We start from the raw sequence: 22941 nt of genomic DNA on the forward strand, positions 1-22941 counted from the left end.
CCCACAATTACTATTACTTGATTAAATAAATATACACAATTCTTGATTGGTTAAAATTTTAAGCAGACGGGAAGAGATAGAAGTGCCAGTAACCTTAGAACACCAAAAACAAAATATCAGCAATTCAGTTTTGAAAACCTGGGCACAACAAAATTCTCTTGAAATTTAACTGTCCATCCTCTCACCAGAGGGAGCAAATAAATCGACTGTAGAGTCATCTGAAGGTAAATTTCGAAACTTCTTCAGAAGTGAGTTTCACTGTTCATATTATAAATGGCCTTATAAAAGGCGCTTAGTTTGAATGTACGAAGTTGGTGTACCTCCGGTACAATTATTATAACCTGATGCCTTTCCAAGTGGCGAAATTTAAGGCTCCTGGCCCTTTCTTACACTTGACCAAATTCTTTGCGACAGGTTAAATTGTCTTTTCTCACAATTAAGATGATGATTATGACAATGAAGATGATAGTTATGGAGAGAGGAGCTTTTAACATACGACGTGCAGGGAAAGAAAGGCGGCGGGTTATATGACATCATATTGACAACATTCTATATGTGACTAGATGTTGGTGTGTAATAATGAAGACTAACACTAATTTAAAACCAAGTAAGTTATAGCATAACAGACGCCATTGGTTCTACAGTTTGGTAGGCAACTAATGACTTAGTGGGTATTATTATTATTATTATTATTATTATTATTATTATTATTATTATTATTATTATTATTATTATTATTATTATTATTATTACGTACCCAGTAAAGATATGTTTAGCATGTTCCTTCTTTCAAATTTTGTAGTTAATTGAAGCAAAATATAATTGATTTTGCTCTTACGTTAGTAGTAGTATTAAGTCTTATTTTATATAATATAAATATAAATATAAATATAAATATAAATATAAATATAAATATAAATATAAATATAAATATAAATATAAATATAAATATAAATATAAATATAAATATAAATATAAATATAAATATAAAACATAACAAGTTAATGATGAAAGGCAAATAAAAATTAACAAATATAAAATAAATAAATAAATAAATAAATAAATAAATAAATAAATAAATAAATAAATAAATAAATAAATAGTACTTTAATAGTCGGGCTGTGTGCTTCATATGGCAGAGGCTTGGATATCTGAGCTCAATGGTGCATATTCGATCCCGGCTCTGTGCCATTGTATTTGAAGGTGCTGAGATGTGCAAGCTCTCTTGTGGAGCAAACTTTCCGGTAACCCAGCTTCTCTGAAAGCCGTAGTAGTAGTTAATGGAGTGTAAAAGCAATAGCTTCCTCCCGTTAAATGAATAAAAGAGTAAATGGACTTTCACTGCTATTTCGTCTTAGAAATATGAGTCAGCAATAGGGGGCATTATCACTTCCACCAACCCTTGAGATGACATTACATAACTTTTTCTGCAACCGTTGTGTGTATTGTGTTTGGGAGCAAGATCCTGTCTTTATGGTTTTAAACTAAGTCAGTTATTTGCTGTGGCTGGCAGTAGCGGCTTGTGACAAAATTTTTAGGGGATTCACAACAACATATTTGTTCATGTCTCAAATCAACAAAAATCACATAAATCACTTCACTAAAAGTTCCTTGTACGGTCCCTTTTTCACAAATAATATGGTAGAACCACTGTAACCGAGGATAAATTTTATGCTAGACTAATCTGTTAGTGTAAAACAAAAGTACAATTCAGAATACTTTACTACACTGCGAATATTGAAGGATGCGAGCTCTATTCTTGGTTTTTAAATAGCACGAAGTTCACCTGGGTAGGATGAGAAGCTTAGAAATAATGTGTACCGCGTTTACCGGTGGATTTTTAAAAATAATTGTTTCCGAATCGACCCCAATAGTCTCCACATTATCTCGGTTAATCAGGGTTCTACTGTATCACATGTTAATTATTCTCGTCTTGGAAATTATAGACAACACTAGCATAGGGAATTCAATACTCGCGTTATTGTGTTCATAAGAATTTTCATGTTTATTTTTGTACCCAAATGAGCAAGGTCTGTGCACCCAGCTGAATTCCATACACTTCTTTCTTTGTTGAACACTAAGCAAGGCAAACAAAAAAGCGCATTCCTAGATCTACATCCACAGAACCACTTGTGTGTTTCGTACACTTCTCTCTTAAACTTATACCTATACTCGCGTTTGTCACTTTTTGTAACTTTTTCGATAATCAAATCTGGTCTGTCCAGGCCAAGCCTTTTAATTTCTAACTTATCCTGATAGGTTAAATTTCGCTGGTTAAAATTACGCGAACTGCATTAATTTCCTCTTACACAAAGAATACCATGGTTACAAACCGTACAAACCGAGAAGTAAAACACAACACTCAAATAAATTTTACTTGAAAAGATTTTCCAATCACAAGGTAACGCAAACTTCTTCCTGCGATTACGAACACCTGTTCACAACGAGCTAGAAAATGCCTATTCAGAATTACTAGCGAAATCTGCCGGGAATGTAATGCAATAGCAGCTCCTGGGAGGCTGTGGCTAACCGCAATAGGGGAGGTGGCGGATCCTTGTGGTCAACTGTAATACTGCCACTGGTTTGAGCGTGGTTCTAGACGGCAAGGCATATACCTTACCGTGCTCCTCGCTAATGGGAATATCAGTGCATAAACCAGGACGTCATCTACTTTGCGCATGCGTATTGTCTTCAGTACAAAACGAACCACTGTCGGTATAACGGAGCTTCGATATAAGTCGAATGCTTTAGATCGATTGTCGAAATCAGATCGAAAGAAAGGAAATTTTTAAATTATTTATGAATGCGTAAAGATGTATTAAAACTGGGTGTTCACGTGCTCGTGTGCTCCTGAGAGCCCACCGCCACTGGTGGCTGGAAATGTACATTTAATATCTCCATCCTTGCCTTTAACACGTGATAGTGGGAAACAGCTTATTGTTAGTCTGTTGTTGCAATTACCCACCTCTTTAATATATGAAGGATACTGGGGAGTAAAATGGAAAGCCTACCTCACGGTAAAATACCCTGCTCTCTCATATTTCTGATGCAAAAGGACCTTCCTTCTTCTTATTATCCTTCGATGAAGTTTACGCAGATGGTGTCCTGGTTGTGTAACCGCTGCTGTAGATCTTCCGTGGTTAACATAACGTAGTTATATATTTGGTGACAACTTCTAGTCTTCCAACATCAGGGGGGCCTAAGAGTTGTTGTTACTTCATCTGTTGGACCCAGCTATTTTCAGGCCTTATTCTTCCTCCTATGACTGGTAATTGAAGGTCAATGACCCTCTTCGTTTGATAGAACAATTAGTAAGCCAAAATTAATAATAATAATAATAATAATAATAATAATAATAATAATAATAATAATAATAATAATAATAATAATAATAATAATAATAATAATAATTCAATTTAGCAAAACCGAAGACATCTCTATTCAGTAAATCCATTGCCTGTGTCTGGGTTTCAACTTCATATCTTGGAAATGTGTGACTCTCCTGGCCACTAAACTGATATGAGTTGAGTGGTGGCTTGCACCATCAAACTTTTGGTCATAATATTCTTGTTTCCCTGATAACTTGGATGACAGTGCCTTTCGATTATTATTTTTGTCCGGCTCCATATCTAAATGGTTCGCCGGCTGCCCTATGGTCACAGGGGTCCCGGGTTCGATTCACGGCAGGATCGGGAATTTTAACCCTAATTGGTTAATTCCGCTGGCATGGGGGCTGGGTAGTGTCGTCTTCATAATAATTTCACCCTCATCCCAACGCGGAGGTCACCTACGGGAGTCAATTCAAAATACGTGCACCTGGCAAGTCGAACTTGTCCTCGGACACTCCCTCTACTAAAAGCAATACGTCATTTCATTGTTTTTTATATAAATATTAAATAATTTCGTAGCTTAACATTATGGCATGCTTTTGCTGGCAAGACCTAGTGTTTACAGTGCACTGTTTGTTATGGTGTGGGCTAAAACGTTGTTTTTTTTTTTTTTACTTTCATTGTCCAGTTTCAGTCTCATCCTTGACATGAAAATGACCGAAGTATGAGTGATGCTAGTAATGCCATTCCGTTTACAGCCAACCCCTGTTATGAATGGTGTGAAAATGTCACTCATAGGGTCGGTTGGTGCGGGCAATTCAGTGCGCTTGGCAGACTGAGATGTAATGGCTCAGCGAGGACAGCAACAGGAAACTATCTCACTTCTCATTTTCCTAGTACGCCTCTTCAGTGACACCTGGGCCACTTATGACGGCTGATGGTGGAGCTGTTGAGGTCCAAACCAGCCTCTGGGATGAGAGCATGAGAATTGTTGTTTATAATAGTTTCATTCGCGATTCTAATATATAATATGATTGTTGAAGTGTCCTCCGCCCTACAGCTATGCAACCCGCTCTCGCTTCGAAGCACCTGGAATGTACGATGTGTGCAGATAGAGCGCAGACTCGTAACTTGTGACGTCAGCCAGCCAGTATAAATTGGAGCGTCGATTCCGCCTACGCCGTAAGTCAGACACGGAGGTAACCCTCTTGAAAATGTGGACTGAATAGGCGGACTGAACTCTGATTGAGAGGTCTCACGTCCGGACTAACTACCGCCTCAAGATCCCCACCTTCCTTAGAACTTAGCGCACACCATTTAGCATTCTGCTAGAATGAACTTCGTTACGTTCAAGACAGATTTCCAGACCTTAGATAGCCATCAGCTATCAGAGACTTTCACATGTTAGTGACACTCTACATCGTCAGTATAGACATAATTGTACATATAGGACCCAAGTTGTACAAATGTAAATCCGTCTTGTTCAGACAGCAACCTTATTCACGGTATTATTTAGTGTGTGCTCCTCAATAAGAAGCAAGCCTCAAGTTCCTTTATTTTTTAGTACTGTACAAAAGATTGCCAGAAAATAATCTTTTAAGTTGTGTTATGCATATTATGCTTCTTGTATACAACACAACAATGATGAGAGTAACGTTAATAATTATGTATTATCTTTCTTTACAGATACCTGCATCGCGATATGGAGAACACTCCTCTTAAGATACAAGACGATTCTGTAAGTTCAACATCCACTTGCTTCAACACCCTTACGCTGCAGAATAAGGAAGGAAGATTATTCAGTGAATAACTGAAACATGTTTTATGAAAAATGTACATTTTTCAGTTTTGACTGTGATTTTAAAGCCTTGCAAGCGACTAAATAATACCTGAAATAGTGTGTTATATTACCAACATGTTAAGTTTGATCCGAGGATATTTTGAAGCTATTAATGCACTTTTTCGAATAGTGCGTGGTTTCTGTTGTTTTGTCCAAAACAAAAGAAACTGTCTACTGAAATACTGCAACACGAAGACTGATGAAAGGTGTGGGTGAGTCGAAATTACTTGCCTTCAGGACAACAACATTTACCTATCATTTGGATGATATGATAACTCTAATGTTAAGGCCCATTATCATTCACTTGTGATTGTACAGAGTACTGACTTCAAATAAAGGCAAAACTGTTTACTTACGATATCATTTCCTCTCTCCCCACATTTCTTTCCATTATCATGATGTAATCCCTTAGATTCGAAATACTCCTGTATTCTTTTGTTACCACTGATCAGCATTTAGAGCAGTCGTCCCTATCAGGTTCTTTTCTAGTTTTTTCTTAAATGATTTCAAAGGTGTTGGAAATTTATCGAACATGTCCCTGATAAATTACTCCACTCCCTTATTGCACGAATATTTGCTCCTCCCCCCCCCCCCTTGAATGTCAACTTTATCTGTGAATTATTATAATCTTTCCTACTTTCAAAAATTTCACTCGTCAACTAATGCCATTCCATGTCATTTCTCCACTGATACTTAGAAACATACCGCTTAGGCGAGCAGATTGTCTCCTTACTCCCAAGTCTTCCCAGTCGAAAGATTTTTTTTAACGCTACTATTTTATCGGAAAATCCACAGAACAAATCGCGTTGCTTTCCTTGCTACAACCTCTAAATACTGTCATAACCATGTGAAGAGATCTGTAACCCTTATCTGCAACCTCGATAAAGTGATTACCCCAATGAAGGTCTTTCATTATATTAACACCTAGGTACTTGTAACTATCTTCATTGGGGTAATCATATGAACGAGGCAGTTAAGAAAGGTTACAGATCTCTTCACATGGTTATGCGAGTATTTAGGGGCTGTAATAAGGATGTAAAGGAGAGGGCGTGGAAGTCTCTGCTAAGACCGCAGTTAGAGTAAGGCTTAAGTGTATGGGACCCTCACCAGGACTACTTGGTACAAGTACTGGAATAAAAATTCAAACGAAAACAGCGCGGATTGTTCTGGGTGATTTCCGATAAAGGAATAGTGTTTCGAAAATGTTGGAAACTTTGGGCTGGGAAGACTTGGGAGTAAGGATACGAGATGCTCGACTATGTGGAACGTTTCGAGCTATTAGTGAAGAGTTGACATGGAATGACATAAGGAGAAGAATAAGCTTGAGTGGAGCTTTTAAAGGTAGGAAGATCATAATATGAAGATAAAGTTGGAATAAAAGAGGACAGTTTGGGGAAAATATTCATTTATTGGAATATATTATCAAGGGAAATGTTCGATAAATTTCCAATTACTTTGAAATGAAATGGTGTGTGGCCTCCGGAGACGTCTGGTGCAGGTCTCTTGATTTGACTCCCGTAGGCGACCTGCACGTCGTGATGGGAATTAAATTATGATGAAGACGGCACATACACCCAGTGCCAGGGGAATTAACCAATTATGCTTAAAATTCCTGACCCTGCCGGGAATCGATCCCGGCACCCCTGTTGACCAAAGGCGAGCACGCTTGCCATGGAGCCGGACATTTTGAAAATATTTAAGAAAAAGCTAGGTAAATATTTGATAGGAAGTCTGCCATCTGAGAGACAATACTAAATGCAGATCAATGATTGATTGATTGATTGATTCATTGATTGATTGATTGATTGATTGATTGATTGATTGATTGATTGATTCATTGATTGATTGATTGATTCTAACTTTCAAACTGGCTTTTCACCCCCTTTTATGTCCGACTCGTTTGCTGAATGGTCAGGGTACTGGCCTTCGGTTCAGAGGGTCCCGGATTCGATTCCCGACAGGGTCGGGGATTTTAACCTTCATTGGTGAATTCCCAACATCCCTGCAACCCACAGACCACACATATCACTATCCTCCACCACAATAACACGCAGTTTCCTACACATGGCAGATGCCACCCACCTCATCGGAGGGTCTGCCTTACAATGGTTGCACTCCGCTAGGAATAGCCACACGAAATTATTATTATTATCCCTTTTATTCGAATACCATTGTCTACTGTCTATTTCACAACTTTGTTGAGGCCTTTTCACAGTCGCTCACAATACTGTAACTTATTTAGGCTATTATTGTGTACATTATAACATAATCCGTGTTATTTAGAACAATTTCAGTAATAAACGTGGTAATTTTGGCTTCAAATTATTGTAAAGGAAATTTTCGTACTTGTGGCTTCCCTTCCGACAATAGCAATACTGCAATCGATCACAGGGAGCAAAGTGTAGTACGCCAGAAATAAGTACTTCCAAATTAGGAACGAGAGAAATAAAGGAGTGAGGGTAAATTTACAGTAAGTTTTAACAACCTTGGGAGAATAATTATCTCGGGTCGAGAAGGGGTTTTCCAGTCACTTTATTGAAGGATACTGCAATGAATTGGCAACGTCAGAAACCTGTACACACTGCACATGAAGGTAAAACGACACTGGATGGTCCAGCCCGGACGAAGAGTGTATAGTACATTTAAAAATCATGGAACATTACGATAAAATAAATTAAACGTTTGTAAGTCTGGCTCTGTTGTGTGGTGGTTAGTGTGATTAGCTGTCACCCCCGGATGCCCAGGTTCGATTCCCTGCTCTGCCACGAAATTTCCAAATTGGTACGAGGGCTGAAACGGGTTCTACTCAGCCTCGGGAGGTCAACTGAGTAAATGGGTTCGATTCCCACCCTCTTCCTTGTTTATACGACCCAATCTTACCATCCTCCCACAAGGCACCTGTTCACCATAGCAGGTGAGGCCACCTGGGCGTTGTACTGGTCCTCCTCCCCAGTTGTATCCAGGCCCCAATGTCTCACGCTCAAGGACACTGCTCTTGAGGAGGTAGAGGTGGAATCCCTCGCTGAATCAGAGAGAAAAGCCAATCCTGGAGGGTAAACGGATTAAGAAAGAAACTGTTTGTTAAAGTAAATAATAATATTAATAATAATAATAGTAATAATAATAATAATAATAATAATAATAATAATAATAATAATAATAATAATAATAATAATAATAATAATAATAATAATCGTATGGTCTCAGCTACATTTTATTTTGATGCCATCTGGCCGTCTGCTCTTCAATTTCGACGTTCCGGTTTACTCTAGATCTACTAGATGCCAGAGTAAATCTAACCTCTGTTGGCTGAGTTTTATGAATTTTGTCGGGTGAACACCAAATGTGTCACCACAGATCTTTTACTTGCCGACATTGTACGACGTTGAGCGTTACATGGACTTTTTATGCGCCATTCAAAATTCCGATTATCTCTGCCGGATTTGAACCCGCTATCTTGGGATCCGGAGGCTGACACACTATTACTAATCCACAGAGGCAGTTTTTATTAAAACTAATCAATCACGATTATTTACATGTCATTCTGGACCTACATGCTCACCCATACTGTATAACCATTATCATGTATATCATGTATTTAAATAGGAAATACAGTTTTGTGACTTTTTGACTAATTCGATTGTGATTTTGTAAATTACTGGGCAAATATGGACTACGGCTCAACCTGATACAAACTGAATACGTTGAGTGCAGCGTCAGGCCAGGTGGCACGATCGTAGTTGATGGTATCCCGGTGGTGAAGTCTTAAAAGTTTAGGTATCTTGGCTCCCGCATGACAATTCACGGTGACACGGCACTTCACAAGGAGTGTCCGAGCTGTGGTGAGTGAGGGACTATGGTAACGGTGAAACGCAGTAAGCCCATAAGGCTTGTAGTCTTTTCTTCACCCTAGATGCTCTATAGAAGCCCGAGCAAGAGTTAGTTCTGAATTGTTGAAGTGGCATCAGGATCTAGGTGTACTTTGCGACCAGAAGTTGCTTTTCTCTCTAAATTCTAAGGTGTATTGCACGTTCATTCGCCCAGCATCACTGTATGGAGGCGGAATATTGGCCTGTGGTTGGAATGAGAATGCTAAGATGGACGCTAGGTGTTACACGAGTTGACTGCCTACGAAAAGAAATTTTTAGAAATACTCTCAAGATCAACCCAGTACTGACAAGGTGAGAGAGGCGAGACTGCGTTCGTACGGCCATGTAGCCAGAGATAATGGACAATTTATTGCAAAACGGCCACTTGAACATAGCCCTGACGAACGATGAACCCAGGGACGACCGAATATACGAAAATTCGATGTTGCAGACCGAATGAAGATTCCATGGTAGGTGGATTTTCATAGGCTAACGTGCTCCATAATGACTTTTAAAGTGGTAATTTAGGAATCAGGCGTTACTTACCACACTCAACTCTTCTAGCAATATAAGGTCATACCTGGGAGGGCACTCGCTGAAACGACCTTATACTGTGGCTTGAGAAGATCTCCGGCACCTTGGCTGAACGGTCAACGTAGTGGCCTTCGCTTCAGAGGTACGCGGGTCCAATTTCAGCTGGGTCGGGGATTTTTATCATGTTTGGCTAATTTCTCTAGGTCGGGGACTGCGTTTTTGTTATCATCTTTGTTACGGGATTTCCGTTGTTTACAGAGGTGTAAGAAGCGGCCTGGGTGAATGCGTGGACAAGGAATTAACTAGAGCATAAATTAATACAATAAATTTTGAAATTTTATTTCTTTCCCTTTTTCTGAATTAAAATTTGATAAAATTTGATAATGTGAAGAAACAATAACATTATTATAATGAGCTCGTCAACAACAACAATGACTTAAAATCGAAAAATCAGGTACAACTTGAAAGAATTACAAATACTAATTTCCTTAGGAAAGTTCCAGGAAAATGCCCTTTGTAGGAATCTGCGCTTCAACTATATCATCGTCCAGCCTCTCAGAGGCATCAGCTTATAACTGCGCACTTCAATCCTATCGGTTGCTCTTAATTAAAAACTTTACACAAGGTAGCCCCAAGTTGGGCTTGTCTCTAACAGTTTATAACAGTTTATAACTTTCTATCCCTCATGAGACTTCACACCAGAATCAATTCTACACGCCACAATAGATTTATAGGCGCATTTTGCCCATAATAAATGGTCTTAATGAAAAAAAAAGGTTGTTTGTAACCTGCCATAGACAATATGCAAAGCAGGAGAAACACTTGCACTCCTTCTAGAAATATTGTAAAACCCTAAATGGGCTTATGGCCTAATGATACAGAGGCTAAGCCTATTCTACAGTGGGATGACTAAAAGAGAAACAATAAATACCAAAAGAGTGTTAGGAATTTTAAAGGTGTAGAAACTTTAGTCACCCGATACCACGTTGAGTGGGAATAAACAGAGGATAATCACTCTTTATTCGCTTAAATTTCAAATTTTCCAGTTGGGAATAGAATAGAGCCCTCAGCCTGGCCGAAAATACAACATTTAAACCACCAGATTTAGAAATTTACATGAAATAAAAGAGGTTGAAACCTTCCCCTCAAGCTATCTGCTGGAGCTATCACATGTTTATGAAAATTCTGCCATTATCTTAAGTTGCTGGGCCTTCCGAACGCCACCCACCACACCTGCCCTCAAATAACTGGAGCAACGAAGAAGACAATACGGGCCTAAAGCGCCCAGCATTTGTAGTATTTTTGAGGGGAAGATTCCAGAACTCTTCACTAATAGGGTGGATTCCTGTTCACAACCCCCGATTATAATTGGCTAGAGAAAATATTTACCAAATTCTGATAGGTGGATTGATATCGAAGAAGGAACCAGCAGAAGTGTTGACAAATTTGATACATGAACAAAACGACCTTGAAAAACTAAAGTTAACCGATGGTAAAAATCAATTGTCCCTTCAAGATCCCGTCAGAGGGGGCACTTAGACCGATGGTAGAGACATCTAACAGTTGAAAACACAAATTATCTTGCATAATATCAGTTTAAGTTCGATTACATAGATGGCCTTATAGGAGGCGGGCAGTTCAACTGGCTGGAGAAGGTATACCCCCGGTACAATCTTAATACACGTCTTCATTTGCAGAAAAGAAATCACACAAATAACCACTTCAGAAACAAGCAGTTGTTAATATAAACCTCCAAAATAGGAAGGGCATCCGGCTGTAAAACTAGGTAGGTTTAATTCACATCAGCGACGAAACAAAATATCTTGAAAAATGCTAGGAAAGGAGATAATAATAATAATAATTTTACTTCCCACTAATTACATTTAGTGTTTTCGGAGGCGCTGAGGTGCCGGAATTTTGACCCTCATGAGTATTTGACGTAGCGATAAATCCATAGACCCAAGACCCTCTGAACCGAAGGCCAATTAGTCGACTTTTAATAAAATATGTCATCCCACAATAATTTTATCAGATGTTGATCTTGCAGTTACACGAGTCTCAAATATGGATCAATAATAATAATAATAATAATAATAATAATAATAATAATAATAATAATAATAATAATAATAATAATAATAATAATAATAATAATAATAATAATAATAATAATAATAATAATAATAATAATAATAATAATAATAATAATATTTTAAGCCAGTGTCAACATTTTGTCCTACAGGAGCTCTTTAACGTGCTGGAAATCAATGAATGAGCTTAGTCAGAGTCAAAATCACTATATTCGTAAAAGGACAGTGAATAAACGATTGTATTACTAAGGCCGTCGCAGAAAGATTAGAACTAAGCAAAAAAAAAACAGCCGTGCATCAGTGTGTCTGTTTCTTATATGACTGTTGAATATCGAGCGTGATATGCTGTGTTTCTTCTAGTGCCGAACGGAGTGTTGTCTGGTTCACGGAGATCAAGGCGAAACCAATCAGTTTGCTCATATCTCCAAGGTGGTAACCTAACCTCTAACACGAAGTTCGTGAGAAATTATTTCGTATCACGAACTACAGTGTGTAATATCGGTTCTCTCTCAGCCGCTTGCGATAAACACTAGAGAATACCTACCGTTCAACTGTGTACTCGGAATGCGAATCCTACTTCTTCTTGAGACTGGGGGGACGGGACATCCATCCAACTTCCCTTCTATGCACATGCTTCGGGCACTGGCATTTCAGAATTAAATATTTTCCTGCTTACTTGAAAAAAAAAAAGGCAATGCCAAACTCCGTTACACCCTGATGTGGTCGTGGATACGAAGTGAGCCGCAAAGGGATTTGACCGTGTTTTACAGAGAGATACCCTTCCTGATGTCAACCTTACGTGGAGTCATATAAACTAAACCAAACCCCATGGCACAAGAGCCCCGAAGGGCCATGACATACCAAGCGACCGCTGCTCAGCCCAAAGGTTTCCAGATTATGAGGTGTCGTGTGGTCAGCATGACGAATCCTCTCGGCCGTCTTTCTTGTTTTTCTAGACCGAGGCCACCATCTCACCGTCAGATAGCTCTTCAATTGTAATACGTAGGCTGAGTGGACCTCAAACAAGCCCTCAGATCCAGGTAAAAATCCGTGACCTGGCCGGGAATGTGGAGTGATATAGGTCTGCATTCACTAAAAATAGTGTTGAATATCCAGTTGAGAAAATCATATGTTTATAAATGAAAATCCACAGCTTGTTTCCAGTCATTCGACCTGGTCAGGAATGGAATTAATGAAGCCCCATCTAGGGGCAACTATAGGAATTGTGCCGGCTGCCGAAGCCTGTTGCACTCCTCTGGGTCAATGATTAATGAGTGACAGATGAAATGGAAAGATAGTGGAGCATTGCTGGAATGAGAGATGGCAGGAAAACCCGGAATACTCGAATACCCGTCCCGCCTCCACGTTGTTCAGCACAAACTCACATGGAGTGACGGGGAATTCAACAACGGAACGCAGTGGTGAGAGGCCGGCGTGCTGCTGCCTGAGCCACGGAGACTTAAATGATTAGGAATATGTATTTGAATTAATGAAACTCAAATTGATAACGATTCATTTATTTGCATCGTTTCATAAAGATAGATGCAAAGCCTTCTTATTACGTCTCTCTGTCTTGGCCGTCCATCAATACTTCACATCTCAGCCTGCACGGTTGCTAAGTGACATCGTGTCAAACATTTTGTATCGCTAATTTCGTGACATAAATTTTCAGATGACACCACAGCCTTAAGAATGAGCGCATGGTACTGTATAACGTCCCTCGTAGGTACACTTTTCTTGGAAACAATTGAACCTATGCGTATAATATTTATTATGAGTATCTACAGGGTTTGTATCCACATGGGAGGCGAATTATATTTTGATAATATTGGAAATTCTGATAAAATATGAAATGCGAGGAACATAAAATATCATGCGCTCATTCCTTTTCTATCGGTTATACAGTAGAACTTAGCTTAGTCTGATCAACTGGGACCGGAGGCATTCCGAGGTGGGGCGACATCACACCAGCGCTAGATGTCCACAGCCAAAAAAATTGCGTCAGGTGAAGCACTAAAGAAGGGCAAGGAATCTCCATGACGGTCGCTAGGCGACAAAAACACAACAGATAACTTTTCTTCCTTGCTAAGACCGACAACAAGATTCAGAAGGGTATACAAACTGCACATTCCTGTACTCTAAATAATACAGCAGTAAATCTTGTCCAAAATTAATGTTACATTAAATGTGTGTACATGTAAGTAAGTGATCATATCATTATCAATATCAATATCATTAATCATCCATATTGGTGACCCCAGCGCGATTGATATCGTGTGATACAGTTTTCTACCTTAAATTCAGTGCTTTTCACACGCTAGTGACCGCATTCGCTATGGAGGAAATACAACAGCAGATGCAATTACAAGAGCAAAATCACCTCCTACAACAGCAACTTCAACAGCAAACGCCGCAATCACCACCCTCACAGGTTAGTACTGTGTGAACCGTGTTGGAGTTTAGTTACCTGTTTTCTGGCCAGACAGGCTGGCGCTATGGTTCGCTCAGGCGGAAGCGCAGTTCAATGTATCCAGCATCGCACAAGAAGCAACAAAATACGTGTACGTTGTTTCCCAGCTGGACTGTCGCTATGCCGCGGAAGCTGATGATATTTTTACCAAACCTCCGGCGCAATCTGCATACGCGTATTTGCGTACTGAACTCATTCGGCGTCTTCCCCTATCGCATGAGCAACGCGTTCATCAACTGCTCTTGGAGGAGGAGCTCGGCGAACGAGAGCCATCCCAGTTCTTACGACACCTTAGGTCTCTGGCGGGCAGCACACAAGTACAGGACAACCTCCTAAGACAGTTATGGATACACCGCCTGCCGTCAAAGCACAGGCAATTTTACAAACACAGATTGAGATTCCACTAGACAAGGTTGCCGTCGTGGCCGACAAAATTCTTGAGGTTTCACCGTGTCACTTCCCGTCACAGTTCACGCCGTAAACACACCACCAGTTAGTGAGGTGATCCAGCTCGCGAAGTGGATAGATGAACTCTCACACCAGATGGCAGCACTGCAAACTTCCTTCCGCGCACGCTCTCGTTCCCGGGATCGGCCGAGCCGTCCCAGCAACATTCACAGGTCTTCTCCGACAGCCTGTGCACAAGATGTCTGCTGGTACCATCGCAGCTTCCGTCAAAAGCCACAGAAATGCGAATCACCTAGTAGCTTCCCGTCAAACATCAACGGCAACCAGTGACGGCGGTAAATGATTGCCCAACGGATGGAAACCACCACTTTTTCGCGGATACGAGCAGTAAACTTGAATTTCTGATCGACACTGGGTGGGATTTGTGTATCTTCCCACATAAATTCCCGAAGGGGCGTCGCCATCAGACCAGATATGAACTCGCAGCCGCCAATAATTTCACAATCCACATATACGGGAATCTGCACTTGAAAACGAACCTCAGACTCCAAAGATAACTTTAATGCAAAATTTTTGTTGCCGACGTCGCATTATTACCATCTTCTGCCAGATTTCGTAACAAACGCTTCGTCGACGGCATCACAGGCTTATCAGTGAACGTCCAACCTGCTAACTCTCTACAACTCATTGTGAAGGCTCTCAACGTACCGAGTACTTTTCAAGAAATGTTAAAGGAATTTCCTGACCTTTCTCGTCTATCTGGAGCCGCGCGAGAAGTACGGCATTCTACGGCACATTTCATCCGCACTACACCAGGACCACCTGTCTCCTGCCGAGCTCGTCGTCTCGCCCCGATTCGTCTCCAGATTGCTAAGAAGGAGTTTGAAGTCATGCTTCCGGAAGATACAGCACGACTCTCTGAGAGTCCTTGGTCGTCACCGCTACATTTGGTACCGAAGAAGGACGAAGGTTGGCTGCCCTATGGAGATTATCTTGCCTTACACTCACGTACCATCACTGACAAATATCCACCTCGACATCTCCATGATTTCAGCCATCAGCTCTTCAGATGCACTATTTTCTCCGTTATCGAGCTAGCGATGGCCTACACCCAGATTCCCATGAGCCCAAGTGGCATTCCAAAGACAGCAATCATAACGCCCTTCGGACTCTTCGAGTTACCTTTCATGACCTTCGGACTACGCAATGCTGGTCAAACCTTTCAGAGATTCATAGACGAAGTACTATCAGGTCTGGATTTCACGTTTGCGTACGTCGACGACATCTTGGTCTTCTCTAAGAGTCCCGAAGAACACAGTAGCCACCAGTGAGCTCTCTTCCACCGCTTCTCTGTGTATGGCATCATCATCAACGTTGTCAAGAGTGTCTTAGTATCTCTGAGAGTTACCTTTCTCGGAAACGAAGATTCTGCCGCAGGGACATGACCTTTTCTGGCGCATCCCTGCTCTGCAGAACTTTCCTGTCCCGAAAACTGCACGGTGATCTCAGATGTTTCTTGGGAATGATCAGTTTCTACCGTCGGTTCCTCGGCATGGCAGAACCAGGCTCCACTCCACGCAGCTGTATCCAGTTTATGCGGCTCTCAACCGGTGCGCGGGACACCAGAAATGGAACGCATCTTTGCCGCCTGTAAAGAAAGCCTCGTTCAAGTTACCATCCTAGGGCATCGTGATCGCAAGCACCATTGGGATTGTTCCCAGATGCATCCAGCAATACGTGGACGGTGCCTGGCAGCTCCTAGCCTTCTTCTCTAATAAACTACCTTCGATGCAAACCGAATGGCCAGCCTACTACCGGGAGTTACTTGCAATTCATAAATTTATGAGGCAGTGCAGCACTTTCAGATATATTTTGGAAGCCCAGCAGTTTACAATTTATACAGACCACAAGCCCCTTACTTACGCCTTCCAACAATGTCGCGACAAATTTCCACCTGTGCACTTAAACCAGTTATCGTTCATCGCTCAGTTCACAACGGACATTCAGCACATTGAAGGCTCCTCCAACGTAGTCGCAAATGCACTGTCCCGCATTAACGGAATTGCCATTACCACATTGGACTTCTGCGATTTGGCACAATCACAGGAAGGGGAAGCAGAACTCCTTAATCTGTTGAACCGCGAATCGGCAATTCGGTTGCAGCAATTCTAGATACCAGGAACCAACATCAGTTTCTTCTGCGACACTTCAACACGTCGACCCAGTCTATTTATCACTGCACCTTTTCGCAGACAAACTTTTGACTCTCTTCACGGTCTAAGTAATCCTGGTGCCAGAGCGACCGCACGTTTAGCATCAGAACGCTTCGTATGGCCCCACATGCAAAAAGACTGCCGTACATGGGCACGAGCCCGCCAGGCCTGTCAACGTTCGAAGGTCACGAGCCATATCAACGCTCCAATTAGCAACCTTACCCCAGCGTCTGCTTGCTTCCAGCACGTCCATCTGGACATCATCGGCCCACTCCATCCTGCTGGAAATTATTGATATTATCTGACAGCAATGGACAGATTCACCTGATAACCAGAAATCTGGCCACTGGAACGCATCACAGCCGAAGACGTCGCTGAAGCTTTTGTAGCATGCTAGATCTCTCGCTATGGATCGCCACATCGTATCACGTCCGACCAAGGCAGACCGTTCGAATCTCAGTCGTTCCGAAACCTGCGGATTCTCATCGGAACCTCAGGCTCCCGAACAACCAACTGGCATCCTTGCACCGATGGCATGATAGGACGTTTCTACCGTCAACTCAAGGCAGCCATCATGTGCCATCCTCATATGTCTTGGCTGAAAGTCTTACCAATGGTTTGAATTGGTATCCGAAATGCGCATAAAGATGATATTGGCGCTTCCTCGGCAGAGATATTCTACGGAGAAACGAATCAACTTTCGGGACAAATGTTGTGTTCCACAACAGCCAGCCGCCTCGAAGACACCTCGAGCTTTGTAGTCGGACTCCGCCAACAAATGAGTCGACTGCGTCCTTTGCCAGCATCACGACATGATCCTCGCTCCGCTTTAATATTCTGAGACTTGAACGCGTGTACTCATGTCTATCTACATGATGACACGGTCCGCGGCGCCCTACCGCCGTCATAAACTGGCCCACATCGAGTGTCAAATCGAAGTGCTAGGACATGACCATGCAGATACGAGGCAAGCATATCCGCGTCACCATCGATCGGCTAAAACCTGCCTTCTTCCTGGCAGATAACACATCCTTACCTCGACAAAATGCCAGTGAAGATCAGTGCATCAGCCCAGATAATATTCTTCACGATGACACAGCCCCATCATCACAGGCACCTAAAAATGCTCCACCAACCCGCGAAGAGAGACCTACAACTCGATCCAGCCGAAGAGCTAGATTTCCTTGACTCCATCGGGGGCTAGAGTAGCGACATCACAACAGCGTTAGAGTTCCGCAGCCAAGAAGTGCGTCAGGTGACAGCACTAAGGAAGGGCAAGGAATCTCCAGGACGGTTGCTAGGCGACAAAAACACAGCAGATAACTTTACTTCCTTGCCAAGACTGACAACAGAAGGGTAAAAAACTGCACATTCCTGTACTCCGAATACTAAAGCAGTACATCTTGTCCGAAATTAATGTTGCATTTAATGTGTGTGCATGTATGTAAGTGATCATATCATTAATCATCCACATTTGGTGTGGCAACATGACAACAGCGTTAGAGATCCACGCCAAAAAGTGCGTCAGATGGCAGCACTAAGGAAGAGCAAGGAATCTCCATGACGGTCGCTAGGAGACAAAAAACAACAGATAATTTTACTTCCTTGCTAATACTGACAAAAAGGTACAGAATGGCACACAAACTGGACATTCCTGTACTCCGAATAATAAAGCAGTAAAAATTGCCCAAATTAATGTTCCATTTAAGGTGTTCACATGTAAGTAAGTGATCATACTGTTACGGAAATATCCGTGGTAGTTAGAGGTGACAGAAGGTGCGGGCGGGAACAGGTCTCATCTACGAAATTAAAGTTAATTTAAAATTTAACCAAGGTTATATTTTCTTTTCAAGATCAAGAAATAACAAGTATAACAGGCACTCAGTAGCATATCAACAAATTAAGAATGTACAATTGCAATTTGTTAATGGATTTGGGCTTCGAGCTCAGACACGCAATCCTTGAGCAATGAGCCCAACTTTACCTATGTACAAAGTTCAACAAAGGGGCAGAAAACTCCAATCATGCCAAGTAGCACTAGCTCCCAATTACCCAGTTAAGCCTGCTCGAGGCACACAGAAACCAAATTTAAGAAAGAGCAACACGCTCTCAAAGTTCAAGCCTATTCAAAGGCCACACCAAACTCCACCTTTAAGCTGCCCTCTGGGCACACAAGAACAGGGGTAATGATACCCAACCTACTGAGGCCTATTATGTAAAGAAACAGGTCAATTACATGGCCCAAAATTCTGATTAGAATGGAGGCGTAACTTGCACTCCTAATACCTTTTTAAAACCTACTTGGCAATAGGCCGCATACACAAGGGCTAATCCCATACTAAAGAGGTGTTTGTATAAGAAGACTTTATTACATTTAAAAAAAGAAACGGTTGTGAAAACAAAGTCACCTCAAAACAATAGGAGTGGGAGCTCGAGAGGGTTAGCACTCTCTATCCCAATTTATAGTTAAAGAGCCGACGTTTTACCAAGTGTCTATTACATTTTAAGGAGAGGTTACATGAGAAAAGTTTCGAACCTGCCCCAGGGGTTAAACTGCTGAGCTAGCAAGAAATAAAGTTATTAAACGGCCATTACCTTGTGGATGAACTGCTGCCCGAAGAAAGAGGCGCTTCCCGCCCCCTGCTACATAATCACACTAGGAGAGATGTTACTGAAGTGGCCTGGAGACCAGGAAATCAGCAGTTTATATACCCTCGTGGAAAATTCGAGACGTTTCATGAATGATTACAACCCGCCCACAAAATTTGATTGGATAATGGCAAAAACTAATACACCAGACGAAGAAGAAACACCTTATTGGTGGAAAATTAATTACAGAAATTCCTTATTGGTCAAATTCAAAACTGGCGGAAAGAGAAGGGTTATACTGCCAACCCAAACAATGACTGAAAGAAATTTAACAAAGAACAAACTTATGAATACCAAATTTCTTCAAAAGAAAAGTTCCTTCACTTCGCACTAGGGTGCACAATTGTAGTTCTTAAGTAGTGCCATCTAGGAGAGAATGTTCACATTTTTTACTACAGAGAAAACAAAAACAAATCGAAACCGACATAGTTCAGAACACTTCAAAATTTACAGTAAAGACATCTTCTGAGAAACCTTAGAATTAATGTGGTTGTTAAAGTTCAGGCTTTCTCCAGTAGAGGAGTTTCAACTGGCGCAATGTTTGAAGTAGCGGCGTGGAGGTGTACCGCCCGGTACACATACCATCCACAGGGGTAGTGAAAATCCAGGTTAACCAGAGAATGCGGGAAGAATCAATCAAAGAAAACATATACTTACACAAAATTTTCTTTATGTTGAACACAACATACTTACAGATTAGTAGATTAGATTAGACTGTTATCACACATAACAAATACATGTATAGTAAAGTCTGTGTGCGTGTGTGTGTTTATTTTTAACCTTGAAATTCATTCTACATGTTCCATTACAGCAGCATTAATATTAAATGTAAAGGTATTTTCTTAATCTGTGTTCTTGAAAAATATTTAACTTAAGTTTTTTACATAATTGTAACATGGGGTATGTACAAATTACTTACTTAGATATAATTTTGTCCCTTACACTAGTAATTAATTTTAAAAAATTGTCCTTCTATTTACTTAAAAGTCTATTTTGATTTACTGGCCAGTTTTCTTCCTCCAGTATTGCTCCGATTAACATGTCTCTTTCTTCATCTATTATTTTACATTCGAAAATAATATGATCTATAGTTTTCTCACCGTAGTACAAGAACACATTGGATTGTCTATAATTTTGAACCTGTACAAATACGACTTGACCTGTTAGCATAGTTGTTAAATATGGATTTAAATCTAACTTATCCCTCTGTGATGTAGTGGTTAGTGTGATTAACTGCTACCCTGACAGGCCTGGGTACGATTTCCGGCTCTGTCACGAAATTTGAAAAGTGGCACGAGGGCTGGAACGGGGTCCACTCAGTCTCGGGAGGTCAACTGAGTAGAAAGGGTTCGATTCCCACCTTACCGATCCTAGGTTCGGTTTTCCGTGGTTTCCTAATTATCCTCCAGGGAAATTCCGGGATGGTACCTAACATAAGGCCATGGGCCCTTCCTTCCCTCTTCCTTGTCTATCTCTTCCAATCTTCCCATTCCCCAACAAGGCCCCTGTTCAGATAGCAGGTCAGGCCACCTGGGCCCAGTTGTATACCTCGACCCAAAGTATCACGCTCCAAGACACTGCTCTCGAGGCGGTAGAAGTGGGATCCCTCTCTGAGTCCGAGGGAAAACCAACCCTGGAGGGTAAACGGGTGAAAAACAAACAAAGAATAAACAACAAGCGTTTACAATAGTAAATTTAACCCGTAAATTCTGTATCATCTTTAAATGCTTCTCTATGAATATGGTTTACAAGTTTACTGGAAACATAAACGGAAATTTTAATTTTGGTGTGATATACGGATCATTTCTTATTTTCTTAATACATTTTCACCATAAAAATCAATTTCAATAAACGTATATAAATGTATGGGAAGGAGGACCAGTACTTCGCCCAGGCGTTCTCACCTGCTATGCTGAACAGGGGCGTTGTGGGGAGGGGATAGGGATATTGGAAGGAGTAGACAAGGAAGAGGGAAGGAAGCGGCCGTGGCCTTAAGTTAGGTACCATCCCGTCATTTGCCTGGAGAAGAAGTCGGAAACCATAGAAAACCACTTCGAGGATGGATGAGGTGGAAATCGAAACCCCCTCTTCTCAGTTGGCCTCCCGAGGCTGAGAGGATCCCGTTCCATTCCTCATACCACTTTTCAAATTTCGTATCAGAGCTGGGAATCGAATCCGGGCCTCCCGGGGTGGCAGGTAACCACTACACCGCAGAGGCGATCTTGTTTTTTAATATTTCTAATTTATTGTAGGCTATTTCAAAATATTTATATGCTGTTCAAATTTGTCAAGTTCCCTTTATTTCGAAAGGGGTTTGAACCTTCTAACCTCCCCACCGGGTACGGCCTTGATTCGGAGAGAAAGAATTAGTGACATAAACCCTGAAACCGAAATGATATTTCGCAACGTGGAAGACACATTTGTCATCTGACCTCACAGGAGTAACAACCTTATATGCCTGGACCACCTTAACTCAGTTCACGGGAATATTCACTTCACCATGGAAATCAAGGTAGAGGAGAAGCTACCGTTTCTGGATGTCCTAGTCAAACGGAACTTCAATGGGACTCTGAGCCATGGACTATACCGTACAGAAAACCCACATTAATTAATTAATAAATTAATTAATTAATTAACTAATCAATAGGGCCATAGGGATGTAGGACGCATAACACCTTGAAGAATGTGAAGAAGCAGCTCCCTGGAGCCTTTAGAATAAGTGTATACTTGTTGCACAACATCCAACGAGTTTTTGGACATTTAGACCAAAGTTTTTTTTTTTGCTAGGGGCTTTACGTCGCACCGACACAGATAGGTCTTATGGCGACGATGGGATAGGAAAGGCCTAGGAGTTGGAGGAAAGCGGCCGTGGCCTTAATTAAGGTACAGCCCCAGCATTTGCCTGGTGTGATTAGACCAAAGTAAAAGGAAGGCCATTGTGGAAGTGAACACAGAAGAGGAGAAACTGGCCCGTCTAAAAAGAGCGATAGCCTACCTCCTTACATCAGAAACACAACAGACAAGATTGATAAGATAATTACCATCAAGATCATTCGCAAATAATAAAGTTATTGGCTTCATGTCCCACTAACTACTTTTACGGTTTTCGGAGATGCCGAGGTGTCGGATTGTAGTCCCATAGGAGTTCTTTTACGTGCCAGTGAATCTACCGATACGAGGCTGACGTACCGTATTTGAACACTTCAAATACCACCGGACTGAGCCAGGATCGAACCTGCCAAGTTGGTGTCAGAAGGCCAGAGCTTCAAACGTCTGAGCCCGGCAAGACCATTTAAAAGCCACACAGAAAGTTATCTCGCTATCAGCAATCATTATAAAACGCAATACAGTTACAAGTTCCTGGAGTCCACCACATTGAATATAGCTGCCGTATCTGCTACTTAGGCGAAACTAAGCGTCTAATTTCTACCCGACTTAAGGAGTATATCTGTCACGCAAATAACGAAGACACGGAAATTTCGGCTATAGCTAAGTATTCACGTGAAACTAGCAGGATTTTAGGATTTTAGGATTTTAGC

The sequence above is a fragment of the Anabrus simplex genome, chromosome 5 (genome assembly GCF_040414725.1).
Source record: "Anabrus simplex isolate iqAnaSimp1 chromosome 5, ASM4041472v1, whole genome shotgun sequence".
NCBI classification, from domain to species: Eukaryota; Metazoa; Arthropoda; class Insecta; order Orthoptera; family Tettigoniidae; genus Anabrus; species Anabrus simplex.